Source organism: Tinamus guttatus, unplaced genomic scaffold (assembly GCF_059628265.1).
Source record: "Tinamus guttatus ecotype Peru unplaced genomic scaffold, ASM5962826v1 Tinamus_guttatus_pri_ptg000169l, whole genome shotgun sequence".
In the NCBI taxonomy this organism is placed as follows: Eukaryota; Metazoa; Chordata; class Aves; order Tinamiformes; family Tinamidae; genus Tinamus; species Tinamus guttatus.
The window spans coordinates 1272109-1298178 of record NW_028288703.1 but is presented as its reverse complement, the minus strand read 5'-3'; the positions used below and the strand labels follow the sequence as shown (position 1 = coordinate 1298178).

The 26070-nt window shown below is 43.2% G+C and overlaps 1 protein-coding gene across 7 annotated transcripts in view; it reads right to left on the bottom strand.

Annotated features, from left to right (window-relative positions):
• Positions 1-26070, bottom strand: part of IQSEC1 (IQ motif and Sec7 domain ArfGEF 1) — a 265436-nt gene that overhangs the window by 161537 nt on the left and 77829 nt on the right. The window lies entirely within an intron of this gene.

Genomic DNA, 26070 nt, shown 5'->3' with positions numbered 1-26070 from the left:
GAAACAACCACCAAAATATGAGATTAAGCTCCTGCGCCAGAGAATCTTCGCCTGTGGATTGGCCACGGAAAAATTACAATATAAATAACCACTTCACATTCTTCCATTTATGTGATCCAGATTAGCAATTTGTGAACTTTCCAGGCTACCAACAAGGATTGCTGCCAAGTATTTTATAGAATTAGCTTCTTGTTTTAATCTCCATTTGCACTTTATTAATTAGAGTGCAAAGCTGTTTTTTCAGGGAACTACTGCAGAATTATTAGTTAAATATGATCTTTTCCCTTCAAAGTTTTCTTGAAAGACTTTTTGCCACTAATAGCAGGGGTGGAGTGAGACATCTCGCTAGTCTCCAAGCTACTCTCTCCTCCCACCCCCCAACTTTTTTCTTTTTTTTTTTTCCCAAAGCACCTCCAATGGTACAAATAATTCAAATAATTCAAAGGCATCATGTTTATGCACTGTGTCCACGTCCAGAAGAAGGATCACATGATCCTTCTTGCTTTTTTCTCATTCCTGTCCGCAGTGATCCACAGTGGTTTATTGTCCAAAAGAGAAATATTCCTTTTTCTGCCCCTTCTTTCAGCCCCTGCTGAAGTAACTACAAGTAGTCTTTTCAGCTTGGTCTGATTCTTCTGCTTGTAAACCCAGGTTCTGTGCATGTGCTGCAATGGAATGAACAATAAAGAACGTGGTACTGAGGTATTCTTGGCTCTCAGGACAATCGTTACTCCAGATCAAGAAAGCAACATTTGGGGCAGTAACTGAATGCACTAATGCTGTGAAACAATTAATTGTGCGATTCACTTTTTCCAAAGCGCAGTCTGAGGACATGTAAAACAAGTCTGGAAAGTCAAATCAACAAGTAAAAGCCAGGAACTATCTGCACGTCCCCACCCTGGAGCTCCCGAGAGGCTCCCAGCGGCTCTACACACGCCACGATCTGCAGCCGTGTGGGTTGAACTCCAGAACCCACCCCACTTCCTTCTAAACCCAAACACCTTCAGAAGCAGTAACTCGACCTCCAGCAGTCTCCACATATGAAAGATGCTTTAATAATTTACCAGCTGTTCTGTCCTCTGCTGTAACAACTACTACTGCAACATACATTTTAGCCCGTATTCTAGTCATGAAGCTTTTGTAACCATAACCAGTTGTTTTCCTTGTATTTGGTTCAAACTTGCAGTTTGTTTGATGTCTTAAGACATGAGAGAGAACTAAAAAACACTATCTGTCTCTCACTTCATCAGCGTACTCACTGCTTTATTCAAGATAACATTACTCGCCTAGTTTATATTAAGCATGTGCTCAATCTGTTGCTTGAGGCAACACACATTTTCAGTTCATTGCCTTCATCAATTTTCCCTATAATAATATAAATTTGGCACAATGAATGAGTGTATGATGAAACTGGCCAACATTTGTATCTCAGCAGAATGCTTTAAAGTGTTTTATAGTAGATTGAAAACTCCAAAATAAAAAGTTTGTAATACAGGCTATCCAGCCTTAGCTTTTAACCCAGAACAGTCTCTCCTCTTTGCTCTGGATGAAAGGCCCAGAAGTAGGACAGGTATTTGAAACAGCAGGACTGCAGCTTGCCCTGACGCTCTGAAGTGCGCTCAGCAGGATTGTTACTTGTACACTCTGTCACTCAATACCACTAAGATAGATCTAGGCATAAGAGATAGCCAAATCTTTATCCTAATGAACTTGCAGTCTAAAAGTGTTAAGCATAAAGAAAAAGCCTGACACCACCGGAACGATTGGGAAGAGCTCCCATGGATTTCGGCAGCTGCAGCTTATCACAGTAAGTGTCCAGTTCCACTGAATCCTATCCACATTAATAACCTGTGTGTGCAGCCAGGGAACCATCTGTTCCCCAAAATCCATTTTCTCTGCCCAAATTTCTGTTCCTTGCTCTGCAGTAAGAAATGGACCAGTGAGCTGAGCAATGCTGAACAGCTGCACACAGGACAGATTCCCCAGAGCCACCGCAGCCTCGGCCCTGCAGGGCAGTAGCAGCTCGGGCACCACTCAAACTTCTGTGTTTATAGAACAGAAAAAGAAAAGAAGAAGAAATACAAGCTGAACATGCAAGACAGAGTTTCACTGAAGTGCTCTCTCTCAGGGCAAACTCCTTCTCTGTTCACATACTGTTAAGAGTACCTGCTTGGGAGCTGCTAAACAGCCTCGGCCTTAAGTCAAGAAACAGATTCACTTTTAAACTACTCTCCAAAAAATATAAATAAATTAATAAGCACTCTAAATAGCCACACAAAATTCCTACTACTGGGTAAGAAAACTTCTCCTAGAAGGTTAAAGCCTACCAAAAAAAAAAAAAAAAAAAAAAAACCCTTTTTGTTTTAAAGCCTTACCATACATGGTGTATACACACGTAAGTGTACTCCACGTATGACAAATCCCGAAGTTAACTTGCTCAGGTAATGAGCTATTTTAAATAATTACCAAACAGTCTATTCTGACAGCTGAAGAGAACTGTTTCCAAATACCCACAGGTACCATGAAATACAGATTCAGAACCAGTTCTTAACATTTCAGCACAGCCCTCTGAGTAATACACATTTAGGCCACTAAGTAGCACTGCTGTTTTCTGAGATATCTTAACACATTTCTCTTAAAAAACATTATAAATTTAATTACCAGAAGCTCTATAGTTTCTGGCAGAGAAATTAAAACTTTAGAGTAACCACTTTTTAATAGCCACGGCCACCTCCCAGTAAATATTTACAAAACATTCGAGTGGAGCAAAAGTTATTCTTTTAGAAAGTGCATAATTAAACCACTAAATTCTATTAAATAGCATTAGGTAACAGATGTGGCCATTCCCAGAACATGGAATGTGATGTTAGCTTTACATTCACTAAAATTTCATATGCAGAATTATTTGAACACTGCCAAAGTACTTGATAGTCTTTGGGGCAGACGGCAAGAGCAGCACTTGGGTAATGTAGCGGGTGGCCAGGGTTTCGTGTCACATATTACACATATGCTGAGCCCTTGACACTCACTTTTGGAGAGCCCAGTCCCCAATCCCATGCTTCTAGCTGCACGTGACTAGGTCTCTTCTGTTTCACATCCATCTTTGCATTTATTTTATCTACTTTTAAAATACTTTATAAGAGGTACTACATGAGCTGAGGGCTCTTCTCAATGTCAACAAGAGCACATCAGGTCCAAACGCCCAACTCAAAGTGCCCTTGATTCCCGGTAGCTAGACAACATCATCACCCTCAAGAATGATTTCTCAGGACAAGAAGCTGCTTTAGAAGATGCATTAGCCAACCCCAGACTTTGCAGCTCTGCATAGCAGCTTCTTTTTTTTTTTTTTTTTTTTTAATAAAACAAAACATTCTTAATCAATTTGTAGAACTTCAAACTTCAAGATTTTACTTGAGTAGAAATTTCTGATTTTATTTTCCTTCCTTTACCATCAGAATGAAAGGAAATACCTCAAAGCCTGCAAAATACTCGGAATAATTCTCTAAAACTGTGGAGATCTTTAGCCCAAGCACTTCACTAAACACAATAATCCAGATTCTCTTACAAATGAAAGCTTCAGAGGAAGCCTTGAATAGAGGACAAATATTGAAGAAAGCCTATGAAGTTGCAGGCTTGAGCAGAACCAAATAACAGACCAAAACACATAGGAAGAGTCCAGGCCAAGAGCGAACTATTTCAGACACAAATTATGAGCAGCAGCAGAAGGAATATCTGGAACATAGCCTAGAAACAGTTATGGGCAAGGACTAAGTACAATATTTTGGCCTAAGTTACTCTTCTGGGCTTCATGATATCAGGTCACAGCTGCTGTCCTCTTTAATAAAACAATACACTCCTAATGAATCACACAGTAATAGGCACTCAGAAAGCAATTATGTTTCTTCAGGATCAGGATAGGTTTGTAACTGCTACCTTTAAGTGATAGATATTCCTTTCCTTACTAATTACATAGTATACACACAAAATATTTATTAAGATTCATTCCGTCATCCACCGGATGATGGAGCAGGAAATGTGAAAAGCTGAAAAAATACTGCTATGTGTAGGATGCTATAAAATGGCCAGTAGGCATCAGCAGAAGAATGAGCAAAGACCAAACACAAGCAGAATGTGATTAATGCCTGCAGATCTTCTGCTCTGCAAATAAAGCCATAGCTGTCAGCATATTTTGCCAACATTAGTTAATTAATGGGCAATGTAATACATTATTTGAGAAGAGATAAGAAGAATCGCCTTCTATAGCTGAAGATGTCATGATTCACTAGCTGCATTCACTACAATTATTCCTTCACTGGATACACATTACTGTCCTAACTCAGACTTATGAAGCCATCCAAAAGCCTTTCTAATCCAGGGCATCTTTGGCAGAAAACATTCCATAAGGATTTTACTCCACAAAGTTCAGAAATATTTTCCACGACCTTTGGGCTAGTTACTTGCTCTTATATAACATGCTGGCATTACTTGTTTCATTTTTTCTACATTAAAAATAAGCTATCACTTCATTTACTATTTGTTAGCATTCATTTAACACAATAGTATTGTACAATATTTTGTCTGTCATTGTTTTAATAAAATTCCAGCTTAATAAATATTTAGAGGGAGGAAACACTACACATTTACAGTCATATACTTTGGCAGCCAGACCAACGATAGATTTTCCAATAACAGCTTATTAGACTCAATTTTAATAACTAGGCGAGTTGGAATATTTGCCACAGAATTTCACCTCGATGTTCTGCGGATCAATTGCAGTAATTAAACCGAGAAGGCTGAAGACACCCGAGTTCAGCAGACGGTCGATACGTTAATGAGGAGAGCCCTGCCGCTCTCCCCGGGGAGACGCAAGCGCGAGCCCAGCCGGTGAGCTCCCGCTCGCGCCCCTGCCCGCGGCGGCCGCCATCCTGCGCCCGTGGCCACAAGCCCCGCGCCGCGCTCGCCCGCCAGCCAGCAGCCCGGGGGAGACCCTGCAGAACTGGCGGCTGCGTTGGAGTGCCTGGTGCGGCCCGGGGGAAACCTGGCTGCTGTGCAGCCGCTGGGGAGCACCCACGCAGCCGGCCCGCCACGCTGCTGGAGCGGGCAGGAGAGCTGCTGGGGAACGTGGACGGGAAAATCCACCTGCAGCCTCTCCAGGATGGAGAGGGGTCAGCTGCTATCTGCAGGAAAGGCCAAAGGAACAGACATTGCAAACATGCAAGGATTCATAGCTCTAGTTGCAGATTTAAGGCACACGGAGGCTGAGGCAGCATTTTGTGACAGTTTGAAGACAATGGAAGTTTTAAAAATCTATTTTAGAAGGACTTCATTTACTGCTTATAATAACTGTTGAAGTACATTCATCTTAAGTCTTCTGAAACTTAAGGCACTTTGAATTCTTATGTTAGTTTTGACTCAAATCTCAAAAACATCAGATTATGCTCTCCCTTCTTATATTAAATTAATAGAGAGTTGATTATAGAGCTACAGTTTGAAATCATAGTAATTTTTGTTAATTAAATGACTAAGCATTCTACATTACGTTCTGGAAACAGAGCCCTGTTAGCCATGACTTGCCTCCAGGATGGCTCCAGCTGACCGACAAGCTCCCCCATCCCTCACAGTGAAGCAATCTATACCTTTCATTTACTGTATTACAATGAATATTAGAATTACACTATTTTGGTTTGTAACATGCATGAAAACCTCTCTTCCTCAAGAGGAAATCCCCTATTCCAGGAAGACATAACAAGGAATGTTTCCTTTTCCCTTTCCTTCCCCTGTCCTCCCTGCAGCATTAGCTTTTCTCTACTGGGTTGGATATAGAGTGCCCGAGCTTTGAACAGCAAGGAGCTAATTAATATCTCCAAAGGGAGTGGAAACAAGTACAGCTAAGAACATTTAATACAGGAGCTCAAATTAAATTGCCGTCAGGTTGCACAGCTCTTTCCCACAAGCATTTCACCAGCACACCATGCCCAAGTGCACCTTTTCATACCCAAGCTAGGTTAATCTATACAAAACCAAGGCTCCTTCAATATTCTGTTTTTTTTCTCGCTGTATCTACACTCTTGCTCCTCTTGCTACACTTCTTATGGTCTCCTCTATCTCTTGTCAAGCGTTCACCTTTATAATCCACATGATGAATTGGACAAAGTAACCAGACAAAGCACAACTCCCAGCACTAGCTTGAAACATCATTTTTTTCCTCCTGCACATCTACAACTTATAAATAAGCTTAGTTCAAAAAAAAAAAAAAATCAGTTCTGAGAATTGTGAATAGTGCTGTCAGCCAACACTGCCTCAAAGGGAAAAAAAAAATCACAAACTGGAATTCTCTAACAATATTTTTTCTCTCATGTGTGTGCCCTTGTTCTTTGGCTGGTCAGAATGCCTATATTACCTTTTTTGATGATTTAAAAGTAAATGAGAAATCAGGTAGTCATTTTCCAAGGCTTTTCTGCACAAGCTTTAGTGCATACTTCCACAGATGGGCTTCGGAGAACAAAAGATTACTGTATTCGGGATCACAGGCAGACGAGTCCTTTGCTCACAGAACCCACTGAATACACACTTGTCGGCACAAAAAGTTCCCCTCGAGTACCATTTGCCAGTTCTTTTTTTCTGGCACCCGACAGCGTGGAATTGGCCGGCGCTCCGCGATGCGGCAGGGCCTGCGGCTGGCGAAGCAGCTGCCGGGCGCGCGGGCGACGCCGGCAGAGCCGCCTTGGATGCCGGCCACGGCCCACGGCAGCGCCCAGGGCGCATCCCAGCGACCTTGCAACGGTGCTTGTGGAACCCGCCTCGGCTAGAAGAATCCTCAAAACTTCCACTCATTTTTTTTTCTAATATATTTTGCATTCCTTCCTTATTCACACTTCAATTTTCTTAGCATTTTTGAGTTATAAATAGGAAAAGCAAATATTTAAGCAATTTATATCACCTTTCAGACACGACCAACCCAAACAAACACCACAGCTCACTGCAAGTGTCTACGGTCAAAACCAGGCCATTTTCATAGGGCAGTGTTGGCAGACATCTGCATCTCAAGCTGAATTTTGACATCTCAGTATTTCAGCCTGGGACATTTTTGAAAGTCTGAAGGAATAGCGTTGAGTCACAAAACAGCTATTTTATACTCAGAAACATTTTGAAACAACTTCAGAAAATCTGACATGAACATTCAGAATGTTTATTATGAAAAAGTATGTTTATTTCATCTCAACTCAGTTCTATATATAGCAACTACCAATTTATTCACAATGATATTAGAATAATGAATGATGGCTGCACCCCTTGCCTGACCAATTGGCTACACAAAACAGGAAAGATTTCTTCATAGCACTGGGTTCAAATTTCAAAAGTCCTGGTGAAGCTTTACTTGGACTCTAGCTACATTATGGAGCTCTGTGCTCTACAGGGCGGGTTTGGCGCGCTGAGGTTTGAGTCTCAGCCAGCTCTGGTACACGGTCACTCCAAGTGTTTACACCAGGATTCCTGCTCGAGAATTAAGGTTCACAAGCAATCTAGGTGGGGCAGGAAGCATCACACTGATATTTGCCGCTTTTTAGCATGGCACCAATGTACTATAACCAGATAAATGGCTTTACTGCATTTACTGCAGTGAGGAAAAAAAAAAGTCTTAATTTAACAGAATCATTGGGAACTATGCAGGCTTACAGCTTGCATTCTCTCTGAAACAAAACGGAAGGGGTAAACTCTGAGCTGTTAAACCTGCCTTTAATATTTCAGCTAAAATCAGCTCTAACATGCAGACATACCAGTGAACTGAACCCATTTATAATCAGTTTATAATTTGTGCCACCAATTTCAGAGTGCTACATTCCCTGAACTAGAAGTAGATCAGATTTTTAAAAGTTTTATCTGTGTTACATTAACTGATTGCTGAAAAGAAAACTATGGTACCATATTTTGAAGTCAGTATATACACCGTAACAGTGTATTTGCCTTAATTTTTCATTCTAAGGGCATAATTAATTACACAATTAAAATTTATGAAGCTGTTTATTCACCTCTTACTGAAGCCCAAAATATGAATACTCTTCAAATCAAGTTTTTATGTACAATATGTATTTCTGTGGGAAGATAAATCACTGAAATATTCTAATGAATTCTAACCATAAGGCTCTTGAGTGCAAGTTTGTCTTAGCTCATTAGTCTTCCCCATGAAAAATCCTTAAAACAGAACAGCACATTACAAAATAAATTGGTCATAGGTTCATGCAACCATTGCATTTCAGAAATCAGATTGATAATAATTACCCGTAAAAAAAACACTGCCACCACTGAGACAGGTTTCAATTTCATTTTCTGAAAGTCAGGCATAAAATATCACAGGTGTGCTTTATCATCCAACATATTATTAAAAGGATTTTAAAATGGAAAAAAGTTTCAATAGTAAAATATAGCTTTCTTAAAACTTTATGACAATAACTGTAAAAAAAAATGCAGGTCTTTACAAACAAGCGATTCTTGTAGAGATCCCAAATGTGCTTTACCACAACCATTCTGGGTAGTATCATACGTTCGTCTTGTCCAGTGGATGATACCCATCACTGGCAATTAACAGATGCTTAGATAGAGGTACAAGATGAAAGAATAACTGGATTTGTTTAGCCTGGCGAAGAAAAGACTTGGGAAGACTCACAGAAGCTTTCCAGTTCCAGAGAGGAGCTTAGTGAGAAGATGGAGCCAACATCCTTACTGGGACAGGGCTGGGAAACAGGACAGTCAGCAGACTGAAATGGAGATTTTGACCCAACATAAGGGAAAGGGGATGACCGGGAGGATAGCCAAGCATGGGAAGAGTGTGGTTCCAGAACAGTGATGGGCCCCCATGGCTGGAGGTTAGAAGCTCACACGGCCAAGCCTGGAGCAAACTGGTCTGATGTGAGCACTGATCCTGCTTGGAGCAGGACGCTAGAGTAGATGACCTCGAAGGTTCCTTGAAGCTTGAATGACTGATTCAGTCATTTTCAGATAGTTCTCAATTTTCAAGAATTTACAGATTAGTGATTCTCTGACCACAGAAGTATCTTGGAGATTAAGCACCCCTGGGGGGTTTCTCCTTCCTTGACTCTTCTCTATCTTCTTTTCTGCTCACTAGCTGTGATTACAGGAGAATATGAAACTCACTCCCACAAAAACCCTGTCGAACCTGTTCGTTTCCTCCGCAGGTCATCCCTCAGGCTGAAGGACAGGATAGTTAACCATTCTTATACAAACTCTTCCTTCAGCCCTTCCCAATTTCTTTCTCCTTGCATTTTTCCACTCTACTACAGTAAGAAATGAAGGAAATAGTTAGTAGCAAAGAGAGCTCTGTCTTATCCAACAGAGCTGCTCTTATCAGCAGCCTCAGCTTTTTACCTCCTGCCCTCTTCAGGACCAGGATAACTGATGGCCTATTAAAAATGATGGAAAACTTTCCTGAGGAGTTTATTAAGTTGCAACTTCCACACCTAACTGTCTCTGCAGTTTCCCATTGCTTCTGTGTTCACGTGGAACAGTGATGAGGAAAGGGGCAATATGCCACCTGAGCTCGTCAAGACAACGACAGATGGTGCTGGAGGCAGTGATCAAAGCTATAGTAAGAAAATCTGTTCTGTTTTCATAATTGTGGGGACTGTAAAAATGTAGGAGACTAGGACTAGGAGAATCTCAAAAAAGCATACCTTTAATTCAGCCTTTACAAGCTTCAGTATAGTGCATTTTTGCTCAAAGATCTTTCAAGTATAAATAAATTGAAGATTTTTCTTGCTGGAAGCAAAGTTAATTGGTTTCCATTTTACTTACATGGTAAATCAGGCATTCCTTTTAACATTTGCTTTTAAACTAACCTAGAATGAAACCACAAATACAAATCTAGAAATAATTTTGCAAACATATCAGAAAAACACTAGTTTCGTGGGCACTGTTTTCTGACAGCATTAATGTTGTGATGATGAACTATGCAGTTAGCAACTACACAGCTGACCCATAAGCTCCACCAAAGAGCAACTCCTAAACTGTGTTTTTATGCTTTATACAGGGCCTGATGCTCCTTCGAAATTCCTCATATTCACTATTATATCTAAGATAACAACGCAGAGCTGCAGCATGCTACCCAATGCCTCCTTCCTCATGGAAGCATGTTTTATATTTGCACAAGCAGAAACAGAGGACTGCACCAGCTCAGTTGGCAAGCACTCAACTAAAAAATTAAGTGCCTGCAAGATAGTCTTAAGCTTTTAGTACTGGAGAAGGTGATGAAGACATATGGGTTCACTTACATGGGACAAAACCATCTTGCCAAGACGGCCCAAAGGCCTCCAGGGGAAACGCAGCAGAGCGTCAGGCCTGTGAAGGAGCCTGGCGCACCTGAAGCCCCGCGGGTGGCTCTGCTCAGCGGGTTACCGCGTCGGGGAGCGGAACGAAGGGCAGGACTTGAGGGGAAATAGCAACGAGGGAGCGTTTGAGGATTGAGTTCTAATCACTCTCTGCACCCAAGAGCAGCAATGTCCCTCCTCACGAGTGGCTGTATTAACTGCAACACAAACTTGGCAATGAGGACACAAGGATGGAAATTTTATCACACAAAGCTCGTGCGGTCAGTTTGGGCATGAAGCACATCTGTGAATCTTATAAACTTGCCAGCACACAGTTATTTTCAGGGTTTTGGTGCTTTGGCCAAATGAAGAAACCTAATGGCACCAGGGAGTCACCCACAGCGAGGAAGATGCTACAGGGAGAGCCACCAGCACCTCGTGGTGATCCTCGTTTCTCATGCACGGCGACTAGCACTACCAGTCGGGGTAGCTGTTCTAGAATGTTCAAGTCACATGCACAGATATAAGGAGCTTTAAAAATAGAAAAAGAAAGATGAGAAAAGCTATCTCTGTAAGTGGTTAAGGCTTTAGTCTTTAAACTCCAGTTGAATGTATATAAAAAAAAATCAGAAATTCCTTAAGTGCTATTGTTACTCCACGCCAACAAGAGGAAGCCCAGGCCACCGCGTTACTTACCGAGGGCAACCAGAGCTCAGTGTGTGCTGCGTTACCACACAGCACATGCTGAGTGGCACCTCACGCGCGTTGTGTGAGCAGGCGCGCTGAACTGCAGAGCGACGCGAGCTGAGGCGGCTTCGCCTCCCCCCCAGTCAATACGCAAATCCCCTCGTTGCTATAACGACACAAATTGCCCACGTGGAAGAACACGGCGGCTGGCGGCCCCGTCACAGCCACGGCGCGGCAGCAGCCAGGCTAAGGGAAAGGTCTCACCTCTGGGATCCATTCCAGTGCTCGTTTTCAACTTAGCAGGTGAAGGGATGAGCTGGCTACCCTCGGGAAGGCCAGATGGCCAGGAAATACAGGCTAGTCACCAGAGGGGGAAATAAGGGCGGCCCCAATATCGGCGCCGTGTGCGCCAAGCCCTGGCAGCTTCTGTGGCAAGCTTGGTCGCCGCATGCCAATGGGGTGGCAGCAGCGCCGCGGGCTCTCCCACCAGCCCTCGTCACCACACGGCTCAGCTCGGCTCGCAACATTCAGGCGCCGACACAACACGGCACCAGTCCCCTCAGTTAAGGTATTTATAAAGGCCTGACTCACCGGCTAGCAACAGCCACCTTGGCGAAGCGAAACGGTAGTTATGAAGTCAAAGCACAGATGGATTGCCAGGGGCACAGGGGTTGACTAAATAGATCTGAATACCTGCTCTGGATAAATAAAGTAAGAACTGCTGGTAGGTTTTGTAAGTACGTGGTTTTCCTCCTTGAACATCTCTTGCATTTATTTAGAAGGCTACATACTGACTTTAACTCTAAACTGACAATATTTGTTTTTTTTTTTTTTTCAATTATTCTTTGACCTTACAGCCACCCAGGTAGAACATAATATCTGACTAGGGGAAGCTCATTTATTACCATTACACCAGTTTTAGGGTAACTTGTAGCCCAGCTTGCCAGAGGGACAAAAGCCTCGTAGGTAGGAATGAAACCAAAACTTATAAGAAGTGATGAAAGAATTAAGGATAAACATAGATACGCATTCAATCCTCTCACCCCCATATGTGCCCTCAAAGGGCACAGATTGACATTTGCAGTCCAGAACCAGTTCACAAGACTAGTAATCCAATATGGTACTACATGTATTACAATACATTTACTAAGCAAAACAAAACAAACAAAAACCCCACCACCCAAACCTCCTGCAACATTTGTTCAGGATTACTTTCTAGATTAAAATAGTACCTCCAATTTGCAAAGACACAAAGCCCCTCTAAATCAAGCATCAATTAACACACTTGTCCACCTACACCATAAATGCTGATGTAATTTATTACATATTGCACTAGGCTGGAGACAAACAAAAGTGATGAGAATAACATACCCAGTTCCTCATAGCAAAAGGGCCTTGCCTGCAACAATGTGAATCTCATCAGAAATTCATGAAAGCTAAGTTCAAGTCTATGTGTTTATGGAAAGATCTGCTATAAAATATTACTGTAAAACAATCTAAAATAAGAGATGAGTGAATTGTCAAGAAAAGCCAAGAAGTTTAGCATGAGGAATACCTCAGCTCCTAAGGCAGCTCCTGGAACATGGGCTTTTAGTGCAGGCTCTGCAGGTCAAGAGACAGATTTTGCATTAAGCAAAAAGACACACATGAAAACTTTCTTAGATGATTTAATTCTGGCTGCATGCAGAGCTTAAGCCTGCCTTTTTCTGCTAAACTGCAGAAAGAAAACGATGTATCCTGTGTCACTCCTCTCAGCACCATAAGGTGCTCCCCTCCAGCTACCGACCAGCACAGAAAATCTAACCACAAGAGGGCATCTCAGCTCAGTTTTATCTGAACTTTTTTTTTTCCCTTTTTTTTTAATGTGTTAAGAGATGCACCACGAGGAAAGGCTCTTTCGCCATACGTTCAGTGCTGCCTGTTCCCAGTAGAGAAAGTAAGAATTGTGGCTTCAGATCAGAGCAACATTTCTTCTAACCTAATCCTAACCCTCTGAGAGCAGATGTGTACAAGAAAGTGGCCTTCCATTTTATCTGGTATTTCAGCTCTGAACTTGACTAAAATTAACTAGTTTAAAGCCATCTTATTCTTTTCCTTGCTTATTCTCCTCTCCCCTTCTTCTCTGAACAGGCTCAAGTGTGGAAGCATTTTGTCCTAATTTGGCAGAACCAATTCCACCACAGAATCACCTACACTGGGCTGGCAAATACCAGCTTTGTGCTAGTGAACAGGAGGTATGAAAATGCCAGATTAGTATGAAAATGCCAGCCATTTTCGAACATGAAGAAAACTAGTGAAATCACATTCAAACAGAAGGAACTTCTATAACTGACACAGGGGACAGTGAAGAAAATAGATGCAACTTCTCAAGAGAGGTAGAAAACCGCCACTCTTTTAGTTCTTGAAGAGTGCTAGAGATTCAGCAAAATATTCAAATACGAAGATTTAATAATCAGTCTTTAGCTACTAGCTATATTACACATACATTTCATGCTCAGAGTATCTTATCATAGTGGGACTATTTTGTTAGCTGAAGCATCTGCTGGAAGGAGGCAGATGAACAGACTGTTCCATGCTAAAAAAGATTTTACTTGAAGTACTACTCCATTATAAATAACCCTTTGGTGAGTCAGCAGACGAGGCCCTAATCTGCAGGGGTTTTGGTAAGACAGAATGCAGTGAAGCTCCTCCATCACCCAAACGGTTAATCTCTTAATATATGTCCCATTATGGTTTTATATTTCGCCAACATTTAAAAGGGATTAAGGACTCGAAGGGAGCAGCGAGGCTCATGTCCCTCGCCCGCGGGCGCAGGGCCCTTCCCGAGGGGACACGTGCCGTAGCCGTACCCAGCAGAGGGCAATGTCTTGCTGCAAAGAGATCTCACGCAGCGTCCCCTGCACTCCTCCGGTCAGAAAAAGCAGCTGTGTGCAAGCAAGACCAAATTGCCATGCTATTAGCACTGTCCCAAGCAACTACTCTGAAAGGAAGCGAGGAGAGCATGATTTAGTTTGATTCTGCTCATTTCCAGTCAATATTAGAGACACCTGGAACAACTACATTTTAACTTCCTACTAAAGGAGATAAAACTAAAGAGATCTATTCGGCAAGGAAGCAATTCATCATTTCTTGGGTGATCTGGCCAGAACACCATCTAACAACCATTTTCAAATCCAAATCCAAGGTAACCTCCTGCAAAATTGTGGGGAAGCAGCATCACCCCAGGGCAGGCCTAACATGGTCTCTGCACTTCACTGCGCCCTTCTCTTCCTTCAAGGCCCTTGGGCACTGAGAGAAACTCAAGGGGATTCTTTCTCCTTTTCATCAGAAATTGAATCAAAACTCCATAATGGCTGCTTTAGCACTCAAACCTGTTTAAAGCAAGGCACAAGAAGTCCTATAAGCTCCTTGTAGTCAAGTGGGGTCCAGAAAGCCGGTGCAAAGGTATGAGCAAAATACAGCCCATTCACTCACCTCACCGTTTTAAGGGATGAGTCATCAGAACGGGAGCTGGAGGGGAAGAAGCTCTAACATAGACTTTGAACAGGCAAGAAGCCCAGGGAGACCTAGCCATGCTTACGAAAGGGTTTTCGTGACCATTCCCAAGGAGAAGAGGGAAAGCAGCTCGGCAGGCAGCTGCCGGGGTAACCCAGGGGCTGTGAAGCTGGCCATGGGCAATACCTCCTTTCCTCTATTTGAAAAGGACCCCTAACTATCATCAAATTTCTAATGCCTAAAGCTGGACTCCAGCTGTGCCAAGAAGCAGCTCCTTCCTTGGTAAAACACATGTATTTAATTGGAGAAAGACTTTCAACACATGTGGCAACTCTTTCTCATACAATAACACCAAAAGTTCCACAGGAACTTAAGGAAAAATTTCTTAACAGTGAGGGTGCCAGAGCACTGGAACAGGCTGCCCAGAGAGGTTGTGGAGTCTCCTTCTCTGGAGATCTTCAAACCCGCTTGGACGCAGTCCTGTGCCACGTGCTCTAGGTGACCCTGCGTGTGCAGGGGGGTTGGACTAGGTGATCTCTAGAGGTCCCTGCCAACCTTAAGCATTCTATGAACACTGACTTTAATGTAAAATGCCAAAACACTGGAATTTGCGGTGAGCCTTCACTTCAGCTTAGACAGTAGGACCTCCTGCATTTCTGTTATGTTAATTCTTACATCAAAATGCAGTTTTTCAGGGGGATACCATTATTTTACTGTGCTCATACTACCCAGAGTTCCTACTGATGGAAAGAAAAGCAAGGTGTTAGTTTTTTCCCCTCTGCTAAAAGCCCTTGCTAAGAAATTTGCTACCTCCTAGTATTAAGCCACAGCTCCTCTTCCATAAATATCCTAATTGCTCTGCTGACAGCAGTGATTTTGAATCTAAAGAAAATCTGATCTTATCTCAAATGTTGGCTTCAGCAAAACATGTGCACTGTTCTGTTCAAAATTCAAAGAACAAACCACAGAGCTCAAGCTACCATGCAGAGGCAAAAGGACAGACAGCAGCTTACACTGACTTTGTCCTGCCAGGTCCCCAGAAGGCCATCAGCTGCACAACGGGGAGAGGGGTTACCCAGATAAAGACCCAATGCCGTAGCAGGACTGCAACAATAGCACTTCGAAAACAACTTTCTTTCTATAAAAGTTCACATAACTTAAAAATAAAATGTTTAGCCTGTATGCTATGATTAAGAGGCCTGCAATCACAAAGCTAACATTTTCCTAACTTCCCACAACTTCTTAAACACAAGAATAGAAGCGTAATGTTGAGCATTTGGTATTTCTGTGTGTGCATGCATGCCTGCGTAGGTGTTTTCAAAGCTCTTCAATGTGATGTAAGAGTCAATGAAAATGCCAGACAGATACAATCGGGCATTACAGGTATGGTACGGCCTGGCAGCCTGCCCAGCTTCCTTGCCCAGGAGCAGCTCATTGCAGCACAGAGCTACACTGGAAGCTCCCAAAGTGCTCCGTTACAGGCAATAGGACAACGGCAGCTGAAGGGGGTTTTACATCACCTGAACTAAGTCACACGCAGCTGGTGTTGGCAGGATCCTCTAGAGATCTCCCAGACCAATTCCCTTGCTCAAGGGAGGAGATGGAGCAGGTTGCCCAGGTCTGCATCCATGTGGGTTTTGGGCATCTCCAATGTTGGAGCCCCCAGAGCATCTTTGGGCAACCTGCTCCAGTGCTCCGATTCCCACGTTTCAGTCTGTGCCCATGGCCATTCATTCCATCACTGGGCACCGCAAGAAAGAGTCTGGCCCCATTCTCTGGCACCCCTCCATCAGAGAAAAATATCTGATGAGAAAGAGGAGCCCTCCCTACCCCCTCAGAGCTTTCTCTTTTCCAAGCAGAACAGCCCCAGCTCTCTCGTCATATAAAATGCTCTCATATGATCTCTATATTTGCATAAGGCGGCAAAATTAGTTTTCCACCAATAGCTATACCTGTCGCCATTACAGGATTTGAAAAAGAAACAAAGTAAAAATATCATTTCTATAGGACTAAAATTATTTGCTGTGTTTCATTGTTTTTAAACTGTCATCTCAGCTGTTTTTACAAATCAAGTCCTTCCTTCAGAGCTAACGTCACTCAAAGCTTCTCTTCAAGAGCCCTTGTGCTCTTGGTAGCAGCAGATGACACTCTCATGCAGCTCTGGTTTAGCTCTCTACCGCAAGATTTTTAACAAGAGTATTAGAAAGCACAGGGGACGTTCAGGGAGCTTTGGGGGGTTTAGTTTCTCTCTTTTTTTGGCCCCGATATTTTTGCTGTGGTTGTTTGTGAAGCGTAACGAGCTGCTCCGCTCGCGTCACGCAGGATGAAGCGTGTGCTGAACTCAGCTGCTGTCTGTCACTCGGGTTTTGTTTGCGAGCTGTGCCGGGCAGCGGAGGGCTCTGCCACCTCCGCCATTCGCCCCGCGCAGAGCGCGGCCCCGCTGTTCCTCGCGCCGGGAGCGGGGCGCTCGGGGGCCGCCAGCACCCCGGCACGGCGCAGGCTGCGGGTGTGAGCGGCAGGCACGTTCTTCCCACACTGATACCATACTACCTAGCTAGAGTTTTCTGTAACTATGATTTAATTTTGCACCATATTCTGTATGATTAAATCTTTAATACAAACACCGTTAGGACAATAGTCTGCCTTTTTTTTTTTTTTTGCCAGCTCCTGACACTAGTCTGTTTTCACTTTCCTGTAGGAACAAAACACTGGTCATGCACTGCTGTGTTTAGTATTTTCTTCAGCTACTCTAATGAAAGTTAGCACAAAAATCGTAGTTAGAGATTATCAATTTGTTCAGAAGAATCAGAACCCACCCACTTGATTTTCTGGAGAAAAATACAGACAGTTATCCTTACAGATAATTATTTGGCAACTCTTTCCACAATAAAATCTGGAATTTATATAGACAGATATTGTTTGACTAGACACCTCAGTCAGGCAGGTTCCTGACCAGCAGTTCCCTTTAAAGATGAGGGACCAGGTTTACAGGGAGTCCAACATTCTCACGCAAAGAAAAATGACGGCAGATGCAGAAATGGAAGTCAGATTTCTCAGTTTGAAATCCCCCAGTACAAACATCAGACTCACCTCTCTCTTGCTAGACCATAATGTTCTACAAACAGCATCATTGTTCTGCCTAACTTATCTAAAAATCTAGCTTCTATTATGTAATAAATCTCAAATAGTTTTAAGCCTTTTTCTTCTTGGTACATTAAAATAAACAAAGCATTTGTCCAATGTTAATTCAAATTTTACTAATCAAGGTAAGCTACTTCACTGCAATATTTAAACCATCCTTGTGTGCTACAAATAACATTTCTTTCTATGTAGTTAAAAAAAAGTCACTTAACACCAGAGTCCAATAGATTCTAGCAGTACTTTCTGAATCTTGCTAGAAGAAAGCTATCTATAAATAGGAAAATCACTGGCAGATGCCACGATTGATCTTTAGACTCTTCTTACAAAATCTTTACTGAGATAAGTTAACATATTGCACTTCAGTTAAAAATCTGAAAGCAAAAATATGCAAAATTTAAATGTCAAGAAAGGCATTCTAAAAATGATGGTATGATTAAACACAGAAAAATAAGACATTCATATTTTGGTTTTAAGATTTCACCTAGTCATTCTTGCCTTCAAATAATGAGTCTTCTTTCCTAGTTCCTCTAATCACAGAATCAAAGAATCATGAGGGGTGGAGAAGACCTTTGACACCATCGAGTCCAGCCGCAAGCCCCTCAGCACCGTGCCATTCCCCATGTCCCCACGTGCCTCACGGACACGTTTCTTGAGCACTGCCAGTGATGGGGACTCCCCCATGTCCCTGGGCAGCCTGTTACCAATGTCTAACCTGAACCTCCTGTGGCACAACTTGAGGCCATTCCCTCTGCTAAGTCACAGAGCCCAGCTCAGCCGTGATGCCCTGGGGCTACGGTGACAGCCCTGGGGACAGAGGGCACCCCGCACAGGTGGCCCATGGTACATCTGGGGACTGAGTCAGCAAAGAGATGAAGAGAACAGCCAAGCGGGGACCTGTTGCTCACAGAGCATCTTGCCCACAATCTTGTTTTGAACTGCACTGTCTTGCATTGCTTTTGCAACCCAGAGGTTGGTCTGAGTGCCATGGGGGAGCCTCTGGATACGGACCCCCGGCCAAGGCTCTGGAGAGCCTCCCTGCCCGCAGTGCACAGGCCCGTCCGTCGCGTGCGTGCTCAGAGCCACAGCTGCCATCGCAAAGCCAAAGCGCAGTCTGCCTGCCTGCCTGGCACTATAGGCACGGCACCTGCGGGCAATGAGCCACAGCTGCTGGGGCATCTAAATACTGCTTCCCTGTTACACCCCATGTTTTGAGGAAGACACTGCTTCTTTCATGCTAAACCACTTCAGTTAGTGCCATCCTCAAACTCCAGTACTGCAAATCCCAGTAACTGAGCCTGTTCCTCCCACTGTCCAGGACCACCGGGAACAGCACAGGAAGATGGAGACCCAGGAGCCTCCGCTCGACAGGTACCTCGGCTGCGCGGCTGGGTCTGCTCGCAGGAAGGCTGGACGTGTGACCCAGCTCATGGCCACCGCGGCTGGGCACGGCCCCCAGAGGGGAGCACGTTGGCTCCCCGGGGCGCCGCGCTCCGCTCCGCGGGGCTGGCAGGCAGAGGCGCCGCCGCGGCCGCACTGCAGGAACCCGCCGGCCTCCCGAGCCCTCGGGACAGCACCTCGGCCCACAGGCCGAAACACAAGGGAGACGAGGAGCGCCGGCGCAGAGGATTTAAAAATAGACATTAGATAATATATATATTATGTATAATAAATAATAATATATTTTAAAAATATAAAATTTTTCTACGTACTCTTTCAAGAGAAAGGTGAAGCATTTAGTAAGATTATGGCTTTCTGAAATAAATGTATACAATGTATATGTATAATTATAAATTCTTTGAAAATATCTTTGAGGTGAGGGGCCACTGATCATATTTTTACATCAGGAATTATAAAGCAGTGAAAAAAGTTAGGCTAATATTTGTATTTTTCTTCACTTTAACTTCATTCCAAATGATGTGAGATATGGCCCATTAGAAAAATTAAATTGCAGGCAAAGAGCTGTTTTATTCTTCTTTCTCCCTATTCAATTCATTTAGCACCTGCCTATCTCTTTGTACTGAGAAACAAAAAGCACAACTCAATTTATTATCAAACCCTCAAATGTGCTACTGGGACTGGTAATTGAATTGAAACACTAACGCCACTTCTAGCATAAATTTCCATGTGCAAGAGAAGCAATGCACGTGAGCGTTTAATTACTGCTCTCCTGGCCTCTGGATTTATTGCACCTGTTGATAGAACAAGAAACTTGGCATCTGCTCCACTCAGTGACCCCATAGTGGATAGATGGGCTGTACAAAGCTCTGGCAAGCGGGCCACACAGCATCAGGGGTCTAAATCCTTGTTAGAGGTCATGACAAGCTCACCCTAACTAGATAAAGGGAAATTTAAAAGTACTTGATGATGTTTTAATTAAAATTATTTACCTTACATAATTTCATATATGCTGATTTTTGCCAGCTTCACAAGTTCTTGCAATGGGAACTATACACGTTAAAGTAATCAAGCATTGATGCCTAAACACTTTCTGAATGTAATTTTTTATCATTTTAAAGTCTAGATGACAACTCTTTTTATATTGGTAATTGGCATAGAAATTACACATGTGGAAAGTGGGCAATCACTTGTCATGTTTGCCATAGCACAATGTTTATGAAGCATAAAAGAAAAGTTCAAAACTAAGAAAAGTATATTTGGCTTTATAACTTAATAAGAAAAACGATGAATAAACAAAGCTGGAATAAACACATCAAAAATGAAACAGGGGGGCTGGGAACGGAAAGCAACTGCACGCAGCGGGAGGTGGAAGGAGCGGCAGGCTATTTTCCCTCCACTCCGTAAGGCTCCTGCGGCAAGTCCGGCTTGGAGACCTCCTTGGAGCACGTTTTGTGCCCGTGGCCAGGCCCAGCCTGCCGGGTTCCGCTGGCTCCTTGGCAGTGCGGTGGGCATGGAGCCCGGCACGGGCAGGCTGCCGCTTCCGCCCTTGCTGACCTGCACCCCCCTTTCCTCTCCCCTTGCTTCCCTCGTCTGGGCTCATGCCCTTTCTCCTACGCACTCCTCTTGCCCCCTGATCCTGTTATGGCTCCCCAGCCTTGAGTGTCCCTCCCCTCAGGCCGTGAAGTTACCTGGACCCCCACACTTGCTTGTCTTCTGCATGTGGTAAAGGACAAGCCACTGCTGGGGCTGGAACTGCCCATCTGCTACCTTATCACAAGAATGCAAGGACACAGTGATTGCTGTTGGGAGACTTTCTCACTGGGAAACACTACTGTTCCCTAAAAGTAGCCAATGCTACCCATTCCTTTAGCAAGAACACTCATCTGTCACGCAGAAGTAAATATTACTGTAGCTGCAGACAAAGTGCTCATGAAAACGTTAAAGCCCTAAATTATAACAAGACTAGAATAAAGCTTTAAAAGCAAAGGATATATTTTGTACATTTGTTCAACACTTCTACAGGTGAATCAAAATGAAAAAAAAAAAACACCATTTATCTTTTTCTTGGACAAGTTAAGTGTTTAGAGATAAAAGTTTCGCTGCATTTTTTTATTCTAGAATGACTAAGTGGCTACATGACCACTGACCCAGCTGACATCTGTTCTGCCGCCCCTCTCCCAATAGCACCTCCGCACTCCTCAGCACAAGCCTCAGGGGCACTATCAGCCACCAGGACAGTTTGGTTATAATTTGTTGTTATCTTCACATATAAGAAAAACATTAGTGGGATTAGAGTGCACCGATTTTCCCTGCTATCTGTATTTTTCCCACGGGACAGACCTCCGCATTATCTGCAGGTTGCAGCTGCAGCACATGACTCGCTGCCCACATGCTCCCAGCTCTAAGGCTGTCTTCTGTGTGTGTTTCACAAGCGTGAGGCAGTTTTCCTTTTCACTGAAAATGTCAAGGCACTTGCTGCTTCTTTCCTTAAGAAAGGTATTCCTGCATTGTTGGGTTTTTCAGTGACTGCAATCATCTCATGTAATATTACAAACTACTTTTCTACTCAAATATTGCTTCTGAATAGAGTATCTTCTGCCTTCTCTTTGGAATTGGATCTTAATGAGCTACCTAACTACTCTCAAAACACTTCTAGATCCTGTGGGCCTCCTACTTTTTTTAGCCAAGCTTCTGTAATACCAGCATACTGGCAATACAGCAAAATTTTTGAAGTGTAGAGAACACTGCTCCCTTGCCTGTCCTTTGCAATATCATGATTGGGAAGCCTGTACTATTTTTCCCTCAACATTTCAAGCTCCTTTTCAAAATCAGCTTGAGATGAACATTTACTCTTTGATCAATGTTTGCCAGATCAAGCTCCAGGTGCATGATTCCTTACCCGTACTCCTCCTGAAGTCAGCGAGACAAGGCAAGCACAGCGCTGGCAGGATCCCGTTCGGAGCGATCCACTCGCGGCCTGCAGCAGACAGGGTGCCCCAACGCGGCCGTCGCTGCCGGCCCCCGCCGAGCTGGAGCTGGGGTCCGGGCCTTGGGCACCTCTAGAAAAGGCCCTCCCTGCTCCTGTTCCTAGCAGCCAAACATGTATCTAGTTCATGGAAACAAAAAATCTGCTCTGAGCAAATTATCTGAAAGCAGATTTGTTCCAGAGCAGCATTTGACCATAGGACCCCATCTCATTAGGAGATACTGATCCTACTAAGCAATTAACATGTTTCTTTATCTTTTAATCCCACTGATATACAGGAGAGGGAAGCAGGCACGAGAAAGACATAGCAGGGGGTGCAATGGGCAGCTCTGCACCAAATGAACCTTTAAAACCAACCAAACAAATAAACCAAACAACCTCCCCCACTGACCACACATAAGCTAAGCAAGCAGCAAGTTTGAAGAAAAGGCCCATGCCTGGGAGTTCACAGAACCTGCTAGAGCACTGCTCAAAAAAAGCACCTGAAAAGGTATTTTTGACATACCTTCAAGACTATCAGTAGAGCTACTGCATTTATTCAGTTGCATGGATGGAGAAAGCATTAAATGCAATGCATAAAGCAAAGTAACATGAACATTTTCTAGGAAAAGAAATCAGTATTATTGTATTACATAGTAATAATATTTGGATAAACTGAAACAGATCCACAGTCAGGCAGCATCATTACTTCAGAAATAAGTTATCCTTGGGCTAACAATAGCCAAAAAATTATTTCTGCTTGCTTTAGGAATGAAGTCTTCATGAAGCATATTAAAAGGCTTCAGAATCTTAAGTCTCCAACTACTTAGTGGTCTATAATGTGTATTATGTTGTTCTGGTTTGTTCAGCAGGACACCTTGACATGAACAACTAACAAAAGTCCTATTCTGAGCCTGTAATTCTAAAAATATATATATTTCTGAGGAAATACTTTCTCTTTCCAACAGAAGATAAAGTTTATCCCAACTATGACCAAATTATTTTTGAAAAGCCTTGATGAGAAACTCTCTGGGTTTTTTTATTACACATCTAGCTTAGTGATGAAGTATTTGCGGTACTGACTCTAACGCTGCCCTCCTCAGGGCTGCATACGCACAAGTCTCTAGTGAGCGGGCACCGCTTCCTGCGGCGCGTATTTAAGGGGCCGGCTTGGCAAGGTGCTACATGCAGTACTTGCAGGAAGCCCTGCACAGCGGCTGACGCATCCAGGGCTGCACCACGTGCTGCACAGCTCTACCGCAGACTCAACGGCTCAGCTGAAAGCTCACAGAAGGCACTAATATACATCACAAGCGAGGGCCCTATTTCAAGATCTCCTGGAAGCTTCTTTGCACCTTCAAATCTGGCAAAGCCATGAAATGTGAGTAGAACTTGAATTAAATGGTTAAACAGGCATTTACTCAAAGGACAGGCTGTGCTCAATCTGTGCTCACAGTTCGAGAGGATATGAAGTGAGAAGGTGTTAGTGCTCCCTGCCTGGTACATCCCCATTTCTGGGATTGGGAAACCAAGCTATTTTCTCTTTAGAGTTGCCTGACGGGTGCAGATGCTTCATTCCACTTCAGCTCTATAAAAAGTGAGCATTGTTAATCTACTGCCTCATATGTTAAGGTGTTTTATGACTTTACTAATATACTCAATACACAGCAGCTGGAATACACTAAATTTAGACTGAGATGAAATGTTCCTGTGACCTTGCTAACAGATTCCTGCGCATCGGAGCAATTCCTAACCTGTGCTCCAAACAGAGGACAGAAAGCTTGGGTTATAACTCATGGTAAGAGTACTGGGTAAAGACAAGCCGCTTGCATTTGCTTTGGGCAAGGTACACATACCTCCTGATCCGCAGGACTGAGCTCCTCCACAACCCAGATGTTCAGAAATTTACTTCAAGGCACAGCGCTGAGGAATATTTATAACTAAGTAGTTCTCATTTCTGCTTCTGAAACGTCTCTATTCCTTTATTAGGGACTATTAGATCCCAGGCTAACAATACAGGAGATTTTCCATGCATTTAATCTTTGCACTAGGTTTTTGTACAGAATCTTTAAAAGTCAAAAGAAATTTGGGGCAAATGGGTTTTCACTAATTCCAATGAAGACAGGTGCCCCAGCCACATCTAGATCATAAAACCCACCCAATCTTCTGACAAACTACAGTTTCTCAAAACTCCTCTCTCCAAGGTCCACACTATTCCAACCTATCTCCTCAATGAAAACAGATGACTGCTACGTTTGTCTGTCTTTGCCCAACTCTGAAATCAACATTTGTTCTACAGGTTTTGATGGGTTTGCAACACAGAATTCAAGCCACTACTTCCCACCTTCCCCACCTGCAGCAAGAGCTCCCTGATGCACAGATGAGGGAGTAAAAGTATCAAACAACAACTCCAACGCTCTCCATGAAGGAAAAATTAAGCATGCTAGTTTGGGAGTATAAACTGAAGGTTTACACGGAAGAAAACAAAACATTCCAAGAACGTCTAACACAGCCAAATGTGCAAAAGAAACTAAAATCCTCCAGTTCATGCAGGAGGCTTCAGGAGCAGCAGCAGAAAGCAGCCGAGCGCTGGCAGCCCGCGGAGGAGAAGCTCCCCTGCCCACGGGAGGCGGGTGCCCAGGAGGGCCCGCACGACACTGCTCCAGTGACGGGCTGGCACAGACCTCTGTCACATAGAGCATCTTCTTAGTTTTTAGAAAACTTGTCTTCATCAAAAATATTACTGTTCACCATTTCTTTCCCCTCTACAGAAACAAATTATCATTTACTGAAATTGCACCTAACGTCTGAGATTTCAGCACAGCTTTATTTGGGCTTGAAAACCTAACAGGTTCATATAGCACATACTTGTTTAAATGTTGCTCAGTAGGCCAAAGCTTTAGAGGTTTAGCTCCTGCTACTGCATACCACTGGTCAGCTGTAACAGCTCAAGCAACACTGCTAAAAGACATTAGGCAAAGAGACAGGCAAAGGTAGGAATTCACATTTTTAAAAATAAAGACTAAGCTATTGAGTCTATGCATTTTGTGATGCCCATGTTTATTTTTAAGGTAATTCTATGGAAATCTTTAGACTAGGATATGACACAGCAAGCCAACTGTGCCATGAAGATCAAAATTGTAACCATTAGAAATGTGAAAGCACAAAAATTGAAAGTAATCCAAAAATAATTCACCTTCTCATACAATTCACAATATTCAGAACGAAAGACAACAGTCATGGTTTGTGGTTCCTCTTCTTCGATATTGATCAAGACTTCCATATAATTACCATGTGTTTGCTTTAAATAGTCCCATTTCAACAATCCCCAATGAAGATGCCTCTCTGATCTCAACAGCATCCCTGGGTTAATGAACTCATCAGATCAGTGGCAAAAGCCAGTGGCTCTTTGCAGGAGCTAATGGATGGAATTATGCACTAGTATCGCCCAGTGCTTCAGGCGACGTTTGCAACCAGAAAGTCCTGCCTCCCAGCAACAGCCCAGCCACTGCTCCACACCGACAGCATCAGCTTCCCAGGAAGGGAATCTACATCTTCTCCCAGTACTCTTTTTTTTTTTTTTTTTTGGTATCCATAAATTGATCTTTCAACAGCCTTAGTATTTCTTAGGAAAGAATACAACAGTTCTTCCATGGCACATGCACAGATGAAACGATTATGTTGATCTGCAACTGAAAATTAACTGAAGAGCACAGAGCAAGAAGGTCTGAAAGAGGAGCTAATCAACGGGAAGCCACAGGAAGGTCACCCTTCTACTGGTAAGTCAGGTGAACAGTGCTTGGCATTGCTGCTCTATAGCTACAAACGGTTCCCGACTCCAGCAGCTGCACTATAATACGAATGGGAGTCCAAAAAACTAAGAATGCTGCTTCATTAACATATTTTCATTGATAATACTATTATCAAATAGTATTATGTAGCAATAGCAATTTAATAGCAAAATGTATAGTTTACCATACCATTATAGTTTCTAAAACCTGTGTTGGTCAGATAACATGCAGTGGAAGACACTTAGAGCTTTTGTATATTCTAACATCACGA